This window comes from Centruroides vittatus, unplaced genomic scaffold (assembly GCF_030686945.1).
Source record: "Centruroides vittatus isolate TY-2023 unplaced genomic scaffold, ASM3068694v2 contig_799, whole genome shotgun sequence".
NCBI lineage: Eukaryota > Metazoa > Arthropoda > Arachnida > Scorpiones > Buthidae > Centruroides > Centruroides vittatus.
Genome location: NW_027122516.1, coordinates 2,566,951 through 2,592,552, shown reverse-complemented (window position 1 = coordinate 2,592,552; position 25,602 = coordinate 2,566,951). Strand labels below are relative to the sequence as shown.

Sequence of the window (25,602 nt, the reverse complement as noted above, 5' to 3'; positions counted from 1 at the left end):
CTCCGTTGCGTATCGCTTCCTGTTGAATTTTTCTCCGTTGCGTGTCGCTTCGTGTTGAATTTTCGTCGATTTTAAGCCTAACAAAAATTTTTATAATAATCATCGAGGCTATCGTATCGTTAAAAATTATTTCTGCATTTTGTACAAACAAAATAAATATATTAAAGAATATAAAACACATGAAAATTATACTTTAGAAGTAAATTTAGTATCAAAAACATTCGATTCAGCACGACACAGTCCGACTGAAAATCGTTCCACTTTCCGGCCATTCCACTTACCGACGTTCCACTTATCGACGCTCTACTGTATTTATATGTCTATTTTCTGTGTGCAAAATATAATTTGGTACGATACAATAGCCACAATTATTTATTTTTCTAAAACGTGATCTCGTTAGGCTTAACGTCGAAAAAAATGCCACGTGGAGCGACACGCGACGGAGAAAATATTCAACATCGATAGGTTGAAGAAAATATTTCTAGAAAATAGCGAGCTAGCCGTTGCGGCTGAAATTTTCAACGCGAAAACGCGAACGTCGGACGTTTGGCGCCGCCTTCCTGTAAGCCTAGAAGTTTGACAATGGCGTTTGGAACGTCGAGCATGATTCCACTGACGTTCCAAACGCCATTGTCAAAGTTTTAGGCTTACAGGAAGGCGTCGCTGAACGTCTGACGTTGGCGTTTTCGCGTTGAAAACTTCGGTCGCAACCTCGCTAATATTCCGGAGGTGGATTGACTTACAAAAAAATTAAGCAACTGCTTAGTGACCTACTATTAAGAAATCCCAAATCATTCCGTGAATTTATAATTAATTAATTGTCTATTAAGTATTTGTATATTAAATAGTATATAAACTATAAACCGATATATAAAAATTATTGATTTTCATAACTTATAAAGATCTTAGCTGTTTAGCAAAGAGCCCCTAAAATGTTTTTATGAATACAACAAAATCATAAAAATGAAGATACCTAAAATTGGATAAAAGTGTAATGCAATACAAATACGTATTATTTACAAATTCTATTTTACAATAAAAATCAAAACAGAAGACGGTTGAGTGGCCAAGACAGTCGAGACGTCAACCTGCTCTAGGGAATTCAGAATCGAATCCGGAGCCATTCTAGGAATTCTTCACAGGCGGCAAGTCCCGACTCTCACCACCAGGCGCCATTGTAGGCCTGGCTGAACCCACGATCGGTATGGAAAAAAGGGGCCTCTTAGTACCCACTGGACAGAAAGTGTAATAACTCCAGTTATAGGCCCATAGACTTCAAAATCCATTGAAAATCTTAATACAATATATACTTCGATATTTTGATTATCTTCATTTAATTACTTTTATAAACAAATTAAATAATATATCTTTAATATACAGTAAACTGGAGTTCTATAGATGATAAATTCTTAAATTTCATAAAGATATTAGAATTTATTCCCTTAATAACGTGCGTTGAGTTAAGATATATGTTTATGGACTTTTGTACATGTTCTTCATTAATATAACTTAGAATAAGTAAGTGATTCTTAGCACGAGATGAAAGAGGTCAAGGTGAATAAATAAATTTATCATCATCATCATCATCATACGAACGTATAATATATCACGTTTTCTATAAATCGCTTTAGATTTATATCATAAAAAATGAATTATTTATTCAAATATTTCGGTTTTTTTTAAGATAAAAAATTAAATTTTTAAACATTTTATCTGGAATTAATTCCAAGTACATGAATATTCTTCTCGTTATATGATTTTAAATTATTTATATTTTAAAATTGAAAAATTGTAAATGTTATTAAAAGAAATACATTAAAATTTTTCGAAATTAAATCAATTTATTATTTTAAATTAATTCTAAAACTATATTAAGAGAAAATTTATTTCTCCTGTTAACCGTATTTATAAAATTATTCTTCTTGTAATTAAATGTATATAGAAGAGATTTTTAAAGTAAAATATTTTAAAATATATTGTATATTAAAACTCCTGAAGCAGTTTTAATGTACAATAGAATTACCAAATCTGGTAGTATAGAACTGTTAGGATTGCCTACTAGGCTCGTGAAGTCTAGAGGCCCCTAGATCCCTAGATCCACATCCCCTAGACTTCACGAGTTTAGGGCCTCCTACTCTCATGATTCTAATTATATAGAGGGCCCCAATCTTCCGTGAATAGTGTCTTAATTTGCCAATGTGTAAAGCATGTAAATTATATTTAAGGTATTAATAACTTAATAGTTTCATTATAAAAAGAATTATAAACAGTTTACAATTAGAAAAAAATATATATATGTATATATGAAAAATTTGTATGTAAGAGCCTAAAATTCTTTATATGAATCATTAATCAATGATATATTTGTTCAATTATCATTAACTTAACTTAACAAAAGATAAAAATAAACTTTTAAAATATTCTACATTCAATCAAGCATAATCAATATTCCTTTATAACTTTTGAATATTTATACATAGTCAAATTCCGTAAAATTAATTAATAATAATTAATGAGTTAAACGAAAATTAATCAACGATAAATTTTTATTAACATAAACAAATTTAATTATAAGTACCATGCTATTTTATTAGCAATTATAAATGTTTGGACGATGCAAATGATTTTACAGTTAGGCCATTGACATGCCATTTGCAGATGTTTTACAATTGCAAACCATTTTAACGACAGAGAATAGAGCAATTATACGACCCTCCATTTGAATATACAACTACCATTCCAAATATTCAATTAATTATAACTAAGGGAATATGTGCAAGTTCACTAGATAATTAAATGTAGGAGTTAACGTATTTTCTATTATTCTCTAAATGGATATTCATAATCAGTATTTTTAAATCTTTAATAAGTCGAACCTCTAAACAACGACCACCTCCGAACAACGGACATTTTTTTTTTTTATGTTCTTGTCAGTGGCCATTGTTTACAGGTTCGACTGTTTGTTTTTGAAATTTTTATTTATTTTATCTTGATAATTCTAGAATACAAGATTTTAAGCACTACATATAAATGTATAGAACTGAAAAATTTATTTATTTATGTTCATATTTTAAATCAATATAATTTAATTTATTAGATTTTTAATTAATTAATTTTGATTTGACTTACTTATCAGTGCATTAAACACATGCTGTTATTGCTCAGAGCAGTAATGCAGTGTGTTATCTACACATTTTATCAGCTCATAACTCTGTAACATATATTTTTTTAAGGTAAAAATTAGCCTTGGAATTGAATAATTTAATCTCTATTCTAAAATTTAAGATAAATAAATAAAATAAGTTATTAACAAGCAAAATGTTTATATATTTTCTTGAGGCACCCTACATATTTTATATCAATAACAACGCCTGAAATATACTTTTTTTTATTTAATAATTGTCATAATTTACTTTTTAATTCAGACTTTAACTTAAATCAAAGAGTATAAAAGCTTCTAAATATAGTGAACTTTCAATTGAAACCCTATAAAAAATGAAAGAAGCCTGTATTTAAAAGTGTACAAAACAAAATTTAATTTAAATAAGATTTAATTAAATTTTAAACATTTGCATGTAAATCAAATTATAAATTAGTATAATAGACCTATTAAATTTATTTGTTTGTTAATTCATGGCAACTCAACACTTGGGCGATGCCTTCCAAGAGGTGTTTTTAAGGGTAAACTGGCCCCTATTCAGGCGTTACAGACGTGGAGAAAACCCGGAAAACTCCATTGTCCTGGCGAGGTGCGAACCCACGACCGAACTGCCAGTGTTAAGAGAACGGAACCGCTTGGCCAGTGGTAGGTCCCTATTGAATTTGTTAACTCCAATTAAACTTCTTTAATAACAGTTAAAGTGTGGGTTTTTCCCTTCATTTTTGATTTTTCCGCTTTGTGGGCACTAAAACTGCAAGCCACAGTGGAGCAGAACCCGACATATCAGGTACAGACCACACCCGTAAAATTCCTGAATTCGATCCCGAATCCCCAGAGCGTCAGCTGACACCTTAACTCATACAGTGCCTATAAATTTCTTGTACAATTTAAATTATTAACATCTGTGGTTCTATAAAAATAGAAGCAACCAGTAAAATGAGTTAGAAAGACACATTCAAGTGATTTTAATTAATAAAAGTACTAATATTTTATTTTTATTTTAAAATAATCTGCCTAACATTATAATACATTGAATGGCTTCAGTAGAAGAGAGGCAAATTGTATCCTCTTAAAGAAATAAAAACCTCTATATTTTTGTCGAAGTTTAATATTTAAAAAGCATAATACAATTTTTAAGACATGTTTTTTAATGTAATGGAAGACCTCAAAAAAGGCGAATGATGGAGACTTCCGAGAAGCTTTTTTAATAGACGAAATGCAATGCAATGAATAATATGCAACAAATGTTCTTGAAATTCTTGTCAAATTCATTCGTTAGCCCCTCTAATACAGCCTGTCTCAGGAGGAGAGAGAGAGAGAGTCTAATTTGGGGAGGGAGAAGCATATGCTTCATTAACCATAAATACACGAAAGAAAATTTATGATAAACATCAAATTATTTATTAATGTAGTTTTTTCTAATAGTTAAATAAAGAAATAAAACATTTTGTATATGAGAATGATTAGCTTTCTCTACATAAACAATTTATGCACACATATATTTTCGATTCCCTCCCTCTTTGCCACGATACCCGGATACATCACTGGTCTTCTTCTGTGAGTTAAAAAATCGAATAAATTATCACTTTAACTCTTTATAGATTATTTTAATCTCTTATAGAGTCTACATTATTAACAATTTAAATCGCACAAGGACTTTATGTATTTTAAGTGCAATTTGGATTAGTTACGAGTGGAAAGTAAACAATCGTATAATGTTAATGACATATAATAAAACGTTAAATTTCTATAACTAATGAAGCCATTTAGCATTTAAAATACTAAGAGAATATGGCGCTTTATGTGTTAAAACGGACGTTTTTTTTGAAATTGACGAATCATCAATCACGAGAAGTATCGCCCCCTTGCGGTAAGAAAGAGAATTATTGATCGAAACTGGCGACGATCAGCTAAACACGTTGCTGCTACCTTGCTTGCTGCACACTTTATGTGTTTGTGGATAAGTGAAGTGAAGTGGTTACCAGATATCAGGTAAAATGTCTTAATATATCATATACGTAATCTCGTCACTTAATGAAACATAAGCTTTTATTAAAATTTACATAATTACCTTTATAAATAAGTACGGATTTAAATTATAATTTATAATAATAAAAAAACAATTAAATATTTTAATTTTTTATTAGAATGTTTCACATTACGAAGACGATATTAATTAATTTTCTTGAAAAAAATATTTTTTTTTTTAATACAAGTTGATTTATTATTAAAAGCAATAGCGACGTTATAAGGTGTTAAATTATTAAATTTTGGATAAATTTAGGCGAGTTCCGATATTAAATAACTATAATCGGAATTTTAAAAAAGTGTAATTAAAAAAGTAACTTTTTAAAATGTTTTATATGAGTTTGAAAGTGAAGATAATATTTTTCTTTATTAACCAATATGGCGCAATGTTTATAAATAATGCTCGTTTATATATAACTTTTTCAGGGATATTCTAATAAAATATGTGTAAAATATGTTATAAAATAAATTTTTTGATAAAATGAATGGTATTTAATGAATTTATAATCATTTTTTTTTAAATAGAAAAGTATTTTAAGATTGTTTTTCAATGCGCACTATGTAAGGTTGTAAATAATTAAGTGTAATTTATATAAATGGCGGATTATCCTACAACTTGCTTGGGATTTCAGCGTTTAAGGAATCTCGATGGAAATAATTTTTAATAAAAATTCTATTTATAAATGCTAAATGGAGCTCTCGAGAGGCTCCAAAATTAGTTACCGCTTAGAGTAAATTACTGTATACGTTTCAAGCGCTAACTTAATTCATGCTGATTTATATAAAAAATCAAATAAAAATTCTGTTTGTTTTTTATTTCATAAATTTAATTTTTGTTATTATCGTGCGTATGAGTATTTAATTAAAAATAAAATATCGTGATAAATAATCTCTTTCCTTTTTTCTATTTTCAATTCTCCGTTCTGGGGACGTTAAGAAAACATTTTTTCCGTACTTATCATGAGTTCGTCTATGGTCACAATGGGGAGGCAAGTTGGCGAGGCATGGAGCCTGATGTATTAGGAACAAATCACTGATGAAAAATTCCTAGGGTTGCTTCCCGGACTCGATTCCGGAACCGCCGGAGCAATAAACTGATTCCTTAACTACTTCGCCTTCCCATCATCCGATAAATAACACTAAAATTGTCCGTATTAAATTTAACTAGGTGTTTTGGATGTAAGCATTTATAAAATATGATATTAATTAGTCCCCATATAGAAATATGCCGGGTGGAGGTTAAGGTGTTAACCTAACGTTCTGGGGTACCCGGGATCGAATCCCTACTGGTCGAAAAACCCCACGAATTTTTGGGGATGACCTGATTCAGATACTTGTGGGCCTGTGGGCTCGATAAAAGATTTTCTTAGTGTCCAAAAGAGTAAAAATAAGAGAAATACTGTATTATTATATATTGAAATCATAATTAATTCGAGTTTTGGCGATGTAAACACAGTTCTAAAAACGCCAAACATTGATTATATCAGTGTCATTTGCATATAAGAAAGGCATAACTTATTAAAGAATATAAAAATAAGATTTAATTATGTTTACTTATATTTATTATACAGTATACAAGAAATTTCTAAATTGTTTGTTTTCAAATTGCTAATTTAAGAAATTATATTGTGTTGATGACATTTATACGACTATTTTATAGGCCTTTTCTTGGGCATAATTTCATTGTATTAACTTACTTATATGAAATAATTATTTAAAAATTAGTAAAACACATGAATTTTTAGTATATATGCTTTGCTATCAAAGCTCAACAAGTGGATATTCAAATGTATTCACTTGTTGAGAAAACTGTCAACAGGATCAGTGGCAGAATATTCTGCTGCAGAATGGGATAGATTGATACCTTGAATAAGGAGGTAAATATTTATGCAATCCCCAAATTTTTATAAGTTTATGAAACATAAAAAAATAAATATTGTTTTACTTTAATGTCAATTTTTGTTTAGTTATAGCTGAAGATTGCTGCTTTCGACGGTATTTTCCCAATTTTATTTGTATACATAAATAACTTTGCCTTTCGTCAGATTTACGAGAATGTAAGCCGAGTTTGATACTATTTACTTCCCTGTTGTTGCCTATAAAAAGTACTTTACGAGTTTTGCTATTCATTAAAGATGCAAGCCAGAGAATATCACCTTATGGAAAATTGTGCAGCCAATATGGCGGAAATTGAAAATCTTGTAAACTGAATAAATACAGCGAAAATATTTTATTTTCCCTTTCTTAAAATAAAATAAAATGAAGAGAATAAACTGTAGAAAAGTAAAAATACTTAATTACTTAATTATTACGTAAAAATTTCATCTAATTTAATGAATAATAGCATTTTAATTGAAGAGATTAGCAAAAGTCGTATTCATTCTTTTAAAATTTATCGATTTTTTTATTTTAGTTGAATTATTTTTGATTCTTTTAAAAGAAATCTTAATGTTATTTGTGCTATTCTTGTGATTACATACAAAAATAAAAGAGAAGTAGAAGAGAAACTAATGCTTTTTTCCCTTCTTCTTCTTCCTCCTCTTCTCTGTTGAAATGTTCGAGTTTACAAGAAAAGAAAAAAAAGGATACGATTGGAGAATACAAAATAGTTCAATAACTATTTTGTACCTAGAGAATAAAGTTTAGAAATGACAAGATCAATAAACTTTTCTGCTCATTACCTGGAAAATGTTTATTCTAACTTATTAAATTGTTTCAATATCAGTTTCTAATTTAATATACAGTTTACTTTATTGATTTTTGATGAAACTTGCATTGTTTATTGTTTACATGAGAATCTATACTGTAATTGTTATTATTCACTATATTTTGATTCTTTCTGCCTTGTGGGCAATTCTCAACCAAATACAAAACACGAAGAGAAGGAAAAGCAATAAAAATTAAAAGAGCCGCCGGAATAAAAGTCCAAAAAATTTCAATCTCCTGCCCCTCTATAATAAATCGATTTAAATAAGTATTAGTTAAAATACCCGAAACAAAATAAAAAACCAACAACGTAATTATAACCAAAACCACTAAAAAGGCATTATTTTTTAAATCAAGCCCATTGCGGATTCGACTAGTCCAGCAATGAAACGTCCAAGTGGTGAAGGACGAAGCCAAACATATCCAGGACAAACCACCCTCCAAAAAATGCCTAGGGTTTCTCGCTCCGGTCATTTCAACTTCTCGGCCACCCGGTCAATATTATGAGTTGGGGTCGTTCCCAACCCTTCATCTATGCTGGTTGACCTTAATGTGGGAAATGGCTGGATGGTCGAGGTGATAAAAGCCTGTCACTCTGAGTCCGGATTCGATTTTAGTATATGATTTCAGCAATCTAGCTCGGATATGCTGAACTCGGCACCTTACCTTGCCGCTCCCATTGTGGGTTAGCCGAACTCCCAATGGGCACGAAAGAAATATCTTCTTAGTGTACACAGGACAGAAAAACTGAAAAAATATAACCCCATTGCGGTCAAACCAGCCTGTAATGGGTGCAATTATGGACAGCCGTAAAACTTACAATGTACTGGTGCCTTGAGTTAATCAGTTAATGATCTTTGCTTACCGAAAACCTGAAAAAGAAAATATAATTTTCGCATATAAATTGAGAGAAACTGCAAAAAACAATTCGAATGGAATACGAAACGAGAGAAAAATTGTCAATAGCATCTTCTCTAAAAATCGAGTGAAATAAATTACTATAAGATCGCCATTTTAAAATATAAACAATAATCAAACTCGATTTTCTAACCCTTAAATATCAAACATTTGTAAAACCGGCTGTTGTGTTTGGGCTATATTAGAGAAATAATTTAATCAATCAAACGGTGTAATTTGGCATAATAAGAGGCGGTTATCTCGGCACTTTTTGATCTATGAACTTAAAAGATTTGAAAAATTCGAACGGTGATTGGATGAGAAAATGTGCATCAATACTTATAACTCCGCCTATTTTATTACTGTAGCCAATTATCGTTAAGACAACCATATTTCAAATTAACATTTATTAAAATAGCCGGTTTTTTATTCCTTTATATTCGATCAATACAATATTGTAGATAGATTCTGATAGATCGCCATAGGAAATATTCACTTTGCTTTACTTTCCCGGCTCTGTTATATATAACAGAGGGAAAGTATTGCGATCGGTCAAAAAATGACTCCCCAAAATCTTTAAATTTCTGCACTAGAAAGACTTTGAAACGTCAAGAAGTGAAAAAAATTAGGTTTTATTTCTGTATGTATAGATGTTTGTGTTTGTTTGGGTGTGTATGTGTGGAGGGACTATTTTGTCTACCCGTTTTGAGGTTTAATAACTCTTGTGCCTTTTGACGAAAATTTCAGAAATTTTCGTCAAAGGAGAGTTTTGTGTATTAGGGAGGTTTGATGTACAGGGAGGTTTGTATATTAGGGGAATTGATTCTGTTAAATTTTTGCGTTTAAAGGTCGACTGGGTGGGGAGATAAAGGGGTTTGTGTGTTGAATCTCGAGTACTGTCGGACTTAATGACGATTTTACTCTTTATTAGCATTTACAATTTTTTTAAACCCACCTCTACCTTCAAAATTAAGCTTTTTGCTATTTTATAATAATTAAATAATTAATATAAAGAATTTAAAAAAATAAAATATCGTAACAGAGGGCACCACACGCGGTTTTAAACGTTGCTGGGAAAGTTAAGCAACTCGTTGCTGGATTTTTTTAATCGTGTTTTTATAAAAATATTCGAAATAAAAAAAAATAAGTTAAACAATTTTAATTTTTTCCACTATGCCCATTCGTATAGGAATGGATGAAACCACTAAACACTGGTACTTGATCGCGGGTTCGCGCCTGACTAATGGGCTTTCCGTATGGATTTTTTCGAGTTTTCTCATGTATCTAACACCTAAATAGTTGCCAGTTTTCTGTAGGAAATCCTCCGGCAAGCACTCTCTCTTGGCAGATCGCTCATGTATTGCGCTGCCTTATTCCATCAATCCATTCCCCGTCCACCCTGTGGGCACAAGAAAACCTTTTCTTTCATAATCATCTCGAGTTCAGCCAGGTCTCCAAAGGTGCGACTCGATGGTGATCCAACATATTCGGGATGGATCACTCGAAAAATTCCTGGGTCGGCTCGCGTGGATTCGATCTCGGATATCCTAGGGCAGTAGAACACCTTACTACCTCGGTTATCCGGCGAATTCTAGCTTAAATTTATAATTTTTTACTAATATTTGATAGTAAAATGGTACACAATACTTAATTATTATAATTGTAAGCATTAAAGTATTTTAAATTTTAAAACAAGAACTTGTAAGAGAAGAATATAACTGAAAGTTTTTTTTAAAAGTTTCGAAAGAAAATCCATCAGATTTTCCACATTTAATACTTTAACACTTTAAAAACAATTGCTTAGAAAAGTGTAAGAATTTTAGGATTAGTTTTGTGTTCATGGAATAAATTATTCTTGGTAACAATGTTGGCATCTCGTGTCAAAGTGTCCATTGTTTTGTCAAATTGGATTAAATTCTATCCTCGTGATATTTATTCAAATATATACTTGAAATAATACACTTTAAAGGAATTCAACTGGAATATTTATAAGTACTGTACATAAAAATCGGAAATTTTTTAAAGATAAATTATGTAGAATTTTACATCGTAAAACTGAATTTACTGATCAAAAAAACAAATTTTATTACTTCTAAACTAAGTCTTTTTTTTTTTTTTTTAACTCTTTCCGCCCTGTGGGCACTAAGAGGGCCTCTTTTAGTAGGCCCATTATGGGTTCGGCCAGGCCCACAATGGGGCGACCGGGTGGTGAGGGACGGGGCCCGACATATCCGAACGGACCACCCCCGAAAAATTCCTGGGGATTATTCGACCCGTTCGGATTCGATCCCGGGTCCCCCAGAGCGGTAGGCTGCCACCTTTACCGCTCGGCCATCCGGCCACTCTAAACTAAGTCTAAAAAATTAAAATTATTCAAATATTTTAATTCTATCAACAGATTTTCCTATTTTGTTATGTTTTTATTTGAATTTTAAGTCATTTGAATAAGGTTTCAAAGCGATTTTACATATTAAAATCATTCCTCCCTCCCTTAAAGTGCGAAGGTTTGAGTAGAGAGGAAGGAATTGAAGACTCGTAAGTAGCTACCATCAATAAGATAACTTTCGAAAATGGTTATATATATAAGAAAATAGTTTAAAATAGTCATTTTTCTTGTTAAAATATACAAAAATTTTGTTTTATTTCCATTTTTGGAAAGGTTTTTTTTTTTTTTCAAACCTCACGGCGGCGGATTGAGCATCTCGAGGCCCAAGGCGCCTTATTTTGAGGCTTCCTTCTAAAAATTTTAAATAATGTTTAAAATGAAATGCATCACATTTACTAAATACAGTCAAACCTCGATGTAACGTCATGAAAATCTAGCCCCTACCCTCGTAAAGCACCAATGAATTCTCATTACACTTTGTTAATTAATAAAAAATACAAATAAGACGAAAACAAAGACAAATTTCTCTTGTGTTCAATACAGTTTGTTCAAACAACAATCCTTTCGTGTATGTGTTTGTTACAGTTAACCTTCGATTCAGCGTTACCATTTCTTCGCTTCTGAAATTGGCACTAAATCGAAGTATCTCAAACAATAAGGATTGTATACAACGGTGTAGTTTACAAGTTTGACTTTGAGAGTTTGAAAGTCACTTGATTTGTTGAATACAATGTCATTTGCAATGCAAAATCGTACATTTAACAATTCGCAGGTGATGAAAGGTTTCTTATTTAATATTTATTGGAAAGATCCGTTCACAAATAGGGTCTTGGAGGGCGCCGTATGAGCTAGCAATTTAAGCTAACTCAATAATGGCAATGCAAACCATGTCTTGATATAAAACTAGCTGAAGAAATTTCAACTAAATTGAAATGGGCTAGTTTCTTAATGGGTAGAACATGAATGCTTAAAATGTCATAATCACAATCCCACAATTATGGGATTGTGATGACTTCACCCGATGATATCATTGTCGCTTAGAAGTATATCAGAAGAACGGATTAGGTTTACATTTCTTATTTCTCCTTTTATGTAAGGTAGAGAACCCATTACGGCCACCAAGTTTAGACTAGTCTAGTCTATCAAGGTCCTAAATTCTAGATGATTGCTTAGTTATTCCTCGGGGAAATTAAAGTTTGTCAAAACTTGGAGGGCCCCACTTTACTTAATATTACATAAGTTGAACTAGATTTTATTATAGAGATTTCGGCCTGGATCTTTGTAAGATCCTGACTGCAGGGCTACACACACGTCTTCCTCTTCCTCTCGTCGGCCCTGTTCACGAGTAATCATTGGCGCTTTACAGGGGGTGGCACTGTTTAAAATGTTGCTATATCGAAGTTTAACTATATTCTAATAATTTTTTGCCTCCAACGAGCTTTAATGCTGCAGGGAGTCTTGTTATTTAATATTCAACATCTATCTGTAGAAAATATAAAAGAACTTAATTATTATTCATTTCCAGATTCTTTTTTAAGAGATCAAGATAGCAATATTTGCATAAAGAAGACATTTTTACGTAATTATGATTTAAAAAAATATCAAAAATATTCTTTTCTTTGGTTGTCGGCGGGAGTCCACATTTATCAAACTGTTTATTACGCTTCTCTTTTTAATATTATTCTTTCTTTAAACTCGGATCTATAATGCAATTTGAGTCGATAATCTATTATTAGATTTGTTTACTCTTATTCAGAATTAAGCTGAAATGATTTATACAATAATTCGTTACTTTTCGTTACAAATGAAAATCACTCTTAATGTATTTTTTAAAATGAAATTACGATCGGATTTATAATATTTTAAGCGTTATACAACTGTATATTACTGTAGTTTAGAGGTCAAAAAGTTTAATTTGTTCCTTCTTAAATATACTAGTTTCTACAGATATACGAATATTCTTTGTTCATTTATTCATACATTCAAACACGCATATTTAACAAAACTGTATATAAATAATGATCATATATTAGTGTTAAACGTTTTGTAAACGATATTTCAAAAAGTTTCAATGAAGATAGGCGGGCCTGTGCCAAATACAGAAGATAAAAGGGCAGAAAAACGTCTAGATTGGTTTGAAATGCGATTATAAACGATTATTGGTTAATGAAACAGAAACAGACAAGATAAATTTGCCTAAGAAAACGATTAATCGCTTTCAAACAATCATAATTACCCAAATATTTTAACGCATTTATCTTAAATATTTCGCAAAGGACTGCCTATGTTCTTATAGGAAATATTTCACTGTTTTACACGTGTATAAATTTACTGTCGAGTGTTCACGTTTGATGTTTACTACATCTTATTGGTGTTTAGCGATCAAATAGTAAGCTTAATATATGGAAAAAATACATAAAATATAACTTAGAATAGGATTTTACGAATTAATTATGTAAATTAATAATTTTCGTATTTATTTACTGAGTCAACAAACAATATTTATTTATCTATCTATAACGCAACTTAACTTCTTTATAATGCGATTATCTAAAATCGATAAAGCAGCTCTTTATAGAGTTATTCGATTTACGTAATTTTAATGCCATCTGATAAAGAAATTGAACGAGTTCTTTATATTATATGATAAAGAAAAAAGTGAATTCCTTTCTGATGAAAACTCTGAATTAATTAAATGGTTAAGACATTTATTAAAGTAGCTGTTGAAGAGATAATTTGAATTAGTTTTAGATATGTAATGCGATAATTTAATAATATTACGAAACTTTTATCATAAATCCATATTACTTTGCTTCTAACTGGCTTATGAGGAAGAGGAACGAAGAGTGCACTTTCATATCTTTTCATTTTTATCTTACTTTCTTGGACTGTACAATTCTATTTACATTATAAACTTTATAAATATCTTCTTTAACTTAAAAAATTTTCATTAAAGTACTTTAAGTCATTAATTAATTTACTTATTATTGTAAAATGAAGGATTATAAAGTTGAATTTTAGCTTATTTACTTCTACTATCTTTTGAAATTCACTGGTTCCATTTACTATTTCTACCAAACAATGTTTCTGTTGACTGAACACTAGTAGTCAGTCGTGGGTTCGAGCCTCTTTAACGGGCTGGTTTCGTGAAATTTTCCGGATTTTCTTCACGTATTTAACGCCTAAATAGGGGCCAGTTTACTTAGTCCTTAGTGAAGCAACCTGAAATTGTAAGTCCTTTCTGGAGCCATCCCCTGTAGCAGATCGCTCTTGTGTTGAGTTGCATTATCGCATCAATCGCGTCGATTTCATCATTGGGCTGCAATTTGAAAAAATTGTAGACCTGTAAATTCCCACTGTCGTCCATCTGTCTGTCTGACTGTACGTCTTTCTATAATCTCGAGAACGGAGTTACATATTTAAAACTCGAAACCAGATATGGAAAGAGTGGGGAAAGGAGGCTCCGATTAACTGTATACGAACATCTAATTTGGAATGAAAGTGACGTTATTTCAATTCAAACATTTTCCTCTGAAAGGAATTTGATAGATGACCGGCATGACTTTGTACAGGAAAAGTACGATGTACAAGGGAAAGTCACTACTAATTTAAATTAAATAAATTAAAAATATGATTAAAAATTGCAGCTCGGCATTGTGACGACGTCGCAATAAATAATTCTTTATCTATTTTCCAACGAAACTTTCAATCTCTTATCCAGATTACCCCCGTTTATCTAGTAATAAAATTACACGAAACGAGAGGAAGAAGAGACTCTTAACTTATTTACTTATCGTATTTCACGAATTCAACACCTCTATTTACATTTTAATCTTTCCATTTTTACATTTTATTATTATTTTTTTTATTTTTTTAGTCTAGAATCGATTGTAATCGTTCATCTTCTACTTCACCAAAGAGCTGATGAAGGCACGCTCACCAAATTCTATCAATAAGTTATCTGCTTCTAATCTTTTCCCGATGTTCCTGTTTCTAACTGCTGCTGCTGTTTAAAGTAAACTTAAAACATCTTAAAATTATATTTTTAATATATTTTTCCTCCTAAGTCTTTACTCAAATCTAAAAAAGTACAATTATCATATAACGTGCAGTAACATCTCCTGTATATTTGAGTAGAATCGGCAATAACAAAGAGTAAAAAAAAAACTTACATTAAAAGAAGATCAAAAGGAAAACTTCTGAAAGATGATGAAAAATTTAATATTTTTCTTGTCTTCTGAAAATATTTCTTTTCAACTTTCTTCTTCATCGAACGGTAAAGTAAATTCTTACATTTCTAACCGCATTTTATATAACTGTTTTCATAACTTTTCATATTTTATATTGCTTTCTAGTCGATATATTTTTACATAAACTTAAATTGTATAAAATATAAAGTATAAAGCTTCATTTATTATTTTTTTTTTAAATGAAATTTTATGCCAAGTAATTAATTTTGAAGAGGAATTTTCTCTTATATTCTACACAATTGTTCTCACTTCTTTCATACTTTTCATTACTTTCCAGTCGATATATCCTTATACAAACTTAAAATATATAAAATATAATATATATATAGCTCTATTTTTAATTATATTTTTTTAAATCTTATGCACGATAACTAATATTAACGAGAACTTTTAATATTTATATGTTTCTATTCATCACTCTATCCTACTTCCTACACAATTGTCTTCGTAACTTTCCTACTTTTCATTCCTAACCAGTCGAAATATCTTTATATAAACTTAAAATATATGAAATATAATATACAAAAGTCATATAAATTCTCACGATCTGTCCTCCTTTAAGCTTTTTGCCATTTTATAGTAATTAAAAATATTAAAAAAATTTTAAAACAAAATCTTATAACAGATGGCGCAACACGTAACTTTATTTATTTTGCTTAATAATATAAAAGTTATTATTATTATTATTATTATTATGTTGGGTTAAGCTAGATATACTCGGTTAACACCGGTGGCTAAGTACTATGCCGGACCAAAGTCAAGGCATAGTAACCAAAACAGAAATTAAAGAAGTGTATCAGTGTGTGTGTCTGTATTCAGGAATTTTCTCACAATATGACATGTATTCAATATAGTGGCCTTCTGTAGAGTGATGTATGTGTTTCTATTCAATTCTAATGTGCCCAGGCTTTTGTGTAGTGTGTGTGGTATGACACCTGTAGAGGAGAGAACAACAGGTACAATAAGCACCCTATCCATCCTCCACAGATGCCTTATTTCCTGGGCGAGTTCTGTGTACTTGCTAATTTTTTCAGTGCATGCGTTTTGTATATTGTGAGTGTTTGGAATGGATATGTCTATAATGTATGTGATTTTATTGTGTTTGTCAATGAGTGTGATGTCTGGTCTGTTGTGGTAAATTGTTTTATCTGTGATTATGGCTCTGTCGTAGTACATTTTGTGCGTGCATTATTATTATTATTATTATTATTATTATTATTTTGAAATAAAAACTCATAACAGCTGGGAAAGTTACGCAACTCGTTATTGGATTTTTTAATTAAAATTTTATGCTTTTAATTCATGTTAAAGATAATTTTTTTTATATGCGAATGTGTTTCCATTAGTAGCCATAACCTAGCTTTTAAGCATCTACATAAGTCGGTGTCACAAGAGACTAAATGTCTGGATGAAGAATGAGCTTAGGAAAGATTAAAAAAATACAAAGCTGGATTGTTTAGTAACCTGTTTAGTCAATTTCAGATGGACATAAATCTGTTTCTGTACATTTAGATTGGTACAGTGACAAACGTAATTAACAGCATTAACGTGTAATCTCTTTCTTCCTTCTTTGACAAGAGGAGGAAAAAATTCTTTATTTCTTAAGCTGTATTTTTCTCTAATTAATAATCTAAAATAATAAAACGTCATAAGTATATTTTTTAAAAAATTAAATTTGATTAGTTTCTTCTTCATTTAGTCTATAAATCCAATGCTTATTTAGATTTAGATTTATATAATTATAATATAAATACGTTTTATATCATTTACACTATGAATGTAATAAATGTTTATTTAGTAAATGAATACAATAAAACCTGTCCGAAACGGGACTCGACTGTTTACACAAGTTTTACCGTATAAACACGGTAAAACTAGCGTGAACCGAAGTATTTTTTCCGTTTTAGGCAGGTTTCCGTTTAAGACAGGTCTACAGTTTTCAAATTGAAGCCTAATAAACGCTCGTCTTCATCGTCATCTCCATCATCATTCTTACATCATCAATTACCATAGAACTTTATGAAATATGAATTGTAAAATGAAGTCATCTTTCTTCATCTATGCTACCTAAAATGACGATGATGAAAAGATTGGGCTTCACGAATGATGATGACAATTACGACGATAGTGATGATGACAAAATGAAGATGATGACGTCACGACGATGATGACGCTTTGTAAAACGTAAATTTCATCATTATTTTTGTAGTATCGATTATAGAACGTCGTGAAGGAAGATAAATTCTCAAACCAATTCATCTTTCATCACGAATATCTATGACAATAGATGCCGCAGCATCGTATCTTGTTTAATTAAGAATTTCACGAGCTCATTATAAATTTCCACATTTTTAAATAATATATTTCTCTGTATAAATATATAAAAATCCTCGCAAGAATAAAATCGAAGAACGTTTTAAATATATAAATATAAATATATATTTATTTATGCAGATAAAATTGGTTTTTAACTGTATATTTTTAGTATTTTTTGGATGAAATTTTGACGTTTCGAAAAGTGGAAGAAAATAATATTAAAATACAGCCTTTTCACCCTTTGAGAATAATTTTTTTTTTTCTTCTATTGTTTCAGACAGTTACAGAACTAAACACTCGAATTACGAACGGTTCAGTAGTTCTAGAATATGTCTAGAATTTCTAGATAGATAGATTCTAGACCTATTAGATATATGCAAGAATCAATTTGAATATATCTTCTGTCTAGAATCTATTAAACATATTATATTCTAGATGGATTGATTCTAGACTGATTCTGAATTGGTTCTAAGCTGGTTGGTTCTGGATTGGTTGTAGAGATATTTTAGATCGATTCTAGACTGGTTGTGGGTTGATTCTAGGCTGATTCTGGATTAGTTCTAGATGGATTCTGGATTGATTCTAGACTGATTTTGGGTTGGTTCTAGATGGATTCTGGATTGGTTGTAGACATATTTTAGATTGATTCTAGACTGGTTCTGGGTTTATTCTAGGCTGATTCTGGATTAGTTCTAGATGGATTCTGGATTGATTCTAGACTGATTTTGGGTTGGTTCTAGATGGATTCTGGATTGGTTGTAGACATATTTTAGATTGATTCTACGCATATTCTAGAATTCTAAATTCTATATTTATTGTTGCATTGATAATAATTCCTAGATCATTATTGATCGGATGGAGCAGCATCATCGCTCAAAAGTTACGTGTCGAGTGATAAAGATTGATTGGTATAACAAAAGTGTGTTGACATGAAAGAGATACAGACAAAAACTTCGTAAAATCAATCGAATTATTTTTTTTTCCAGGAAAAAATTTTTGAAATTTGATAAAAAGTAAATCTTTAATTATTTCAAAATTTGATAATAGAAAATCGAAATAATCGATTTTTTAATGTTAATTTTAACGTAAAAACCTTAAAAAATTCTGTTTAAATAAAGTTGACCTCGTTGTATCAACTGCGAAAAAATTATGTTTAAAATAATTTATTCGAAGAAAATTATTTTATAAAATAATATAATGCATATTTTCTTCAATTTTTTTCAATAAAACTTTACCATAAAAGCAGAGATATTTGTTAAAATTGTGTTAGAAAATTCGAAATTAATCGCAAGTCGTCAACTAATTTATACGTTGGTTCCCAGTTTGGGCGCATATTTCATGCCAAATATCTTAAATATTAAATTTTTTACCTTAATAAAATTAATTTTAAAAATATTTTTGGCACAGATATATTATATAGATTAAAAATTTAATAATATTTTAATCATTTTAAAAACGTCCTTTAGAGAAAATAATTACAAAGAAGCTTAAAAATACAGTTCGAGTGTAAATATACACTCGAATTGAAAAAAAATCGATAAAAAAAATAATTTCCTCGTGTAAAGAATCTTTCAGGTGTATTTTTTTTATCATCTTAATAATATTATAAAGAATTATTTTATTGTGACATCAATACCAGGCTGCAATTGTTAATCATATTTTTAATTTATTTAATTTAAAATATACGCTCTCCATCTCAAATCAGCACTGGCATGCTCTTGTAAACCACACTTTTCCTTTAACAACATAATCGTGAATTTTTAATTGAAATCACGTGACTTCCGGTCTCGAATAGAAGTTCATATATAGTTAATTGGGGCCTCCTACCCCTCATCTTTCTATATCTGGTGTCAGTTTTCATCTATCTAACTCTATTCTCGTGATTAAGGAAGGAATGAAGGAAGGACCTACAGATCTAAAGACCTATTTCAGATCTACAGATTCCCACTGTCTATCTGTCTGTCCGTCCTTCCTTCCTTAATCATTAGAACGGAGCTAGATAGGTGAAAATCGAGACCACATATATAAAGCTTTGGAGCGGGATGCCCGTGTTTACTATATACGAACTTCCGGACCGGAAGTCACGTGATTTTTTTTTAATTTAAAAAAATATATGATTAAAAATTGTAGCCCTGAATTGTAATGAGGCGACAATAAGTAATCGCTTGTTGTATTCCTTTTATCCCTCGAAATAACGTAAAATATGTATTGACCTCTCGATATAGCGAAGAATTTTGTTTGCCTTTATGTGAATTCTTTATATAGTGAATTATTTAGCTCACTCCTTTGAGAATTCACTATGTCCGGAGTCTAGTGTAGAAGAATGTAATTAAAAATTTAAAATGGCTTCCGGATATGAAGATAAATTTATTTACTTTCTACCAGAAATTATTTTTTTTTTTATTTTGTTTTTTTGCTAATTTATAAACGTCTTGACCTTTATTTATCATTTTTAAAGTAATAATTCATAATTTAAGTAATTATTTAGCTTAAAATATTGTTTTTTAACATTTTAAATTTGTATTTTTGTTAAAAATTCACACTTTTTTTTTTAAAGCTTCTGCTACAAAAATTGCGAAAAAAATATTTAAATATTTATTTGTGTATTGGAAATTGTTTTTCTCTCGCTCATAGGCAAATGCGTATTTTTATTGGACAGCAATTCTCAAATTGCAAATCTATACATTCTCTAATCCAGCAACTTCAATTTTTAAATTTCCGGTACAAACAACGAAAATTAACAGAAAAAACTAACGTTTTCGAATCTCCATCGAGATCTTCCTCAGGTTCGTTAATGGAATGTCATGAGAATAGAACTCTTTTGAAGTTCAAAAAATCGAACATCTCCAGCGTGCGATGACGATGCAAAACATAAGATTGATATAATAGACCTGAGTCTACTAACGTAACGTCGCAAAATATCAATGCAGGAAATAAAACCATGTCTACCATCGTGGATTGACCTCCGAGATGTATCGCCACGCGTACGATAAAACGTTGCTGTCTTTGTAATTAATGCATTTCCCCGATTTGGTAGCTCTGTAAATCTCCAGGGTCTCTAATGCCCTAATGTGGTCCGTTTTGAACGACTTCTTAATGAGGGTGGCGTTATCGAAGTCCGCTTTTACATCGGGGTCCGTGGCATACGTCGACAGGGCGGTGGTGTGCCTTTTTTTGGCAACGTCATTCTTATGTTCAGAAACCCTTTTTTGGAGGGATCTCTTGGTAGAACCAATATATACTAGGTCTCTTTGGAATCTGTGGTCTCTTAACGGGATACTATAAACGCCCGGTGCCCTTAAAATGCTCGGTTTGTCCTTGGCGTTTCTGAGAAGCGAGTAGATAGATGACGTTCTCGTGTACGCTAACTTGGTGCCCTTCCTTAGCGCTATTTCCCTGTACAAGGAATGGAGGTCTTTGTTGTATAGTACAAGGAATGGAGGTCTTTGTTGTTTAGCTCGTAAGTGTTGTAATATAAACACAGCGCATCACACCTCCGCAGGGCGGAGTGATTCTAACTCGAGCCCCGACCAGCACACGGTTGTACTATACAACAAAGACCTCCATTCTTTGTACAGGAAAATAGCGCTAAGGAAGGGCACCAAGTTAGCGTACACGAGAACGTCATCTATCTACTCGCTTCTCAGAAACGCCAAGGACAAACCGAGCATTTTAAGGGCACCGGGCGTTTATAGTATCCCGTTAAGAGACCACAGATTCCAAAGAGACCTAGTATATATTGGTTCTACCAAGAGATCCCTCCAAAAAAGGGTTTCTGAACATAAGAATGACGTTGCCAAAAAAAGGCACACCACCGCCCTGTCGACGTATGCCACGGACCCCGATGTAAAAGCGGACTTCGATAACGCCACCCTCATTAAGAAGTCGTTCAAAACGGACCACATTAGGGCATTAGAGACCCTGGAGATTTACAGAGCTACCAAATCGGGGAAATGCATTAATTACAAAGACAGCAACGTTTTATCGTACGCGTGGCGATACATCTCGGAGGTCAATCCACGATGGTAGACATGGTTTTATTTCCTGCATTGATATTTTGCGACGTTACGTTAGTAGACTCAGGTCTGTTATATCAATCTTATGTTTTGCATCGTCATCGCACGCTGGAGATGTTCGATTTTTGAACTTCAAAAGAGTTCTATTCTCATGACATTCCATTAACGAACCTGAAGAAGATCTCGATGGAGATTCGAAAACGTTAGTTTTTTCTGTTAATTTTCGTTGTTTGTACCGGAAATTTAAAGGTTGAAGTTGCTGGATTAGACTTTATATGTACCGGTAGTCACGGGTGAAGTTTGTTTTCTATACATTCTCATTGACGTCTGTCTGTCCGTTCGAACTTCAATCTCGACAACGGAATTAGATAGGTGAAAATCAAAACCAGATATGAAAAGGTTAGGGATCAAAAGCCACGATTTACTACATACGAACTTCCGGACCGGAAGTGACGTGGTTTTAATTCAAAATTTTCACGAGAACGAAGTGAGATTACCGGCATGTTTCCGTTGTTATCAGGAGAAGTATAATGTACAGGGGCGAGACACCAATAAAAATCGAGACCATATATGGTAAGCTTAGAGCCCGGAAGTCCCGGTCCCTACATACGAACTTCCGAACCGGAAGTCACGTGATTATTTTAAAATTAAAAGATGATTGACGATATCAGCTCGGCGTTGTGACGACGTCACAATAGTATAGACTCGACTTTTATTTATTTTTATTTTTTTTCAATTTAAATTAAATACGAGTTTGATAAATTTATAAAAAAACTCATTTTATAAATTTTTTATTTTTTAAATTTAATTTTAAAAAATAAATTGGTACCCGTACTATATGTTTTCCCCCTCTTCTTTCATGTTCTGCACGGAGAGATGCCAGCTGTCTTCATGAAGTTTCGGGCTAATTTTGTATTCTTAAAACTTGAATACACGCCTTAAAGCTGTTTTAAGAAGTAAATTAAACTTAATTAAGTTAATTTTTTTAAAAAATCGATTAATAAAATTCGGAATTTTACGCGAATTTTCGCTCGTTTAGTTGATGTTGGTGGACAGCTTCTGTAATTCTACTTATTGGGTTGCTCCAATTATTAATTTTTTATTAATTATTTGCTGTAGATAACGAATTAATGAAATAATAGAATGTTATAATAGGGTAGATTCTCTTTCCTTAATGATAAATTCACAATAATTACAGCAGGAAAATAAAGTATTTTCGACGTTAAAATTGTTTTTTATGCGTAAACATACACAAAAAACACACATATATGCGTACGTACTGTACAGTACAGTACGTATACGTACACATACAGTAAAACCTGTGTAAACCGGAATGGCAGATTTCCGCTTTAAACGGGTTTTACTGTACATACAGACACACAAACGTATTCTATCTCTTCTTTTTATCTTTGTACGTCTGTATGTATGTACTGTATATGCATATATGCGTATGTTTCGTATATGAGATTACGTGGGTGCTATACAGATAAACAAGTCAAATTTAATTAAATTTTTTCCTTTATTTTGATGAAAATTACAAAAAAAATTATCCGACAATACAAGAAAAATCAACAATATAATGATAATAAGATTAACATTAATTAATTATTGATTTAATAATCTCTATTTTATTTTATTGCGTATTATAATATACTAATTTAACGATAACATTATCAATAAATGTCGAATTTATTTAAAGAAACACTTATTATGACATTTCTCTTGATAAAAACATGCAAATTCGTCAAAAGTGCTTTAAATTATTCATTTCTTACTCAGTTAAATAGCAAGAGAAAAGAATAAAGGGGGAAACAGTCAGACATACGGCTGAACCTAGAGAGAGAGAGAGAGAGAAAATATATTCATAACACGAGAGATGTACGGTACATATGTATTTTTTTATTAAATATTATCTCTCTTATTGGGCTGCAAATTTCAAATTACAGAGATATAAATCCCCATTTTCGTCTGTCTGTTTGTCTGTCCTTTGTTAAGCTCGAGAACGGAGTTGGATAGACGAAAATCGAGATGAAATATGGAAAACTTAGGGGCTGGAGGCCCGAATAACTGTATAAAAACTTTTGGTATGGACGTGAAGTCACGTGAGTTTCTTAAAGTAAAAGGCATTGTGACGTCACAGTAAATAGTCTTTTAATTAAAGATGGTATTTTGCGTATATTTGTACGAAGTACTTTTATTCATTTTAAGTTTAATTTGTTATAAATATATTGTCTCATTGTTTCACGGTCAGTCTGTCTATCCGCTCGGCTATTTCTACACGTATCTTAATCCCGCTTCGAAATTAAGTATTAATTAATTTATAATTAATTCTCATAAATATACTTGTAATTTACAAAGTTAAAATTATGTGTGGCATCATCTGTTATGATATTTTATTCAAAAAACATTTTTATATTATTAATTATTATAAAGAGGCAAACGGCTTATTTTTGAGTGCAGGAGCGAGTTTTTAAAGAAATTCTAAATGCCAATAACGAGTACAAATTCCATTAAGTCTGAACCCATTCGAGATATGACACACGACCTCCCTTTCTCTCCACCAACTTGACCTTTGACCACCAAAATTTATTAGCATCAATGCCACATATATAAAAATAACCCTAACTAGCAAGCACGAGCACACACAAACACAAGCATAAGCAGGAGCACACACAAACATAAGCATAAGCACAAGCAATTATTTATTGTGACATCGTCACAATGCTGGGCTGCAACTTTTAATCATATTTCTAATTAATTTAATTTAAAATATATGCTCTCCACCTCAAATCAATAGTGTCTTGCCCCTGTACATCATACTTTCCCGTTAGAAATGGAGTCGTGCCGGTCATCTAACTCTCCTTTCTGAGGAAACGTTTTGAATTGAAATAACGTCATATATACTTAATTGCGCCCCCCCCGTTCCTAAGGTTTTCAAATCCGGTCTCGGATTTCAACTAACTAATTTCGTTCTCGAGATTAAGGAAAGACAGACAAACGGACGAAGGTGGAAATTTGTAGGTCTACAATTTTTCAATATCCAAATTTTTCCCTATTTCTCCACGTTACATTCTATAACAGGCGGGTAAGCAAAGGTGATATTTTATCATAAATTATCCATTAGAAAGTAATAAATAAATTCACGAAAACGTCGAGAAATAAAATATAATCTTCCAAGACATAAATAATTTTCCGAGAATAAATAGAACGAATTGATATTGACTAAGAGGACACGTAGGATATTGGCCATTATTACTACTCGATCAGCAACCAACAAGTAGAAAAATATGGAGTCAATCAATACGTTTTCTACTTACATTCGTCGACAGTTTCGGATTTGATCAACGTCGAGGGAAGATAGTTGCTGATACAAATGAAATTTCCTCCCGAAAATATACCCTTGGCATATTCATTACACCAATAACACGCTTTCGATTTTCACGATAACGTCCTTCCATCCCTCTCACTCTATTTATTATTTATGAGTTCGTCTCTTGATAAATAATTTTTTTTTTCTTCCTCGTTCCCTCGATGATTTATTTTTCGAATTTTTCGATATTACAGTTTATAAAATTTAATACATTTTATTTATTTTTTGTTTACGAATTTAGTATAATTTCGTCTCTTCTAATGGAGAAAATTCTCTTTTAATTATGGCTATTACTTTTTTCTCTATCGATTCAGATCTATTTATTTATCGAATTTAAACCTCTAATTTAAGAAAAATTAATTTATTTTTCATGTTTTATTAATAGTTTTTAAGGTAATTCTCGCTGTTGTCTGCCCATCCTTAATCTCGATAACGGTGTTATATAGTTGAAATCGAGACCGGATGTGGAAATA

At 31.2% G+C, this 25,602-nt stretch overlaps 1 protein-coding gene across 2 annotated transcripts in view; it reads left to right on the top strand.

Annotated features, from left to right (window-relative positions):
• The first annotated feature begins 5,058 nt into the window (after positions 1 to 5,058).
• The window catches only part of LOC136981947 (multiple PDZ domain protein-like), a 45,579-nt gene continuing 25,035 nt past the window's right edge, over positions 5,059 to 25,602 (top strand). For both annotated transcript variants that reach the window (XM_067278372.1, XM_067278371.1), the window contains exon 1: positions 5,059 to 5,152. The gene's annotated coding sequence lies outside the window, so the exon portion shown is untranslated. The remainder of the gene's footprint in view (positions 5,153 to 25,602) is intronic.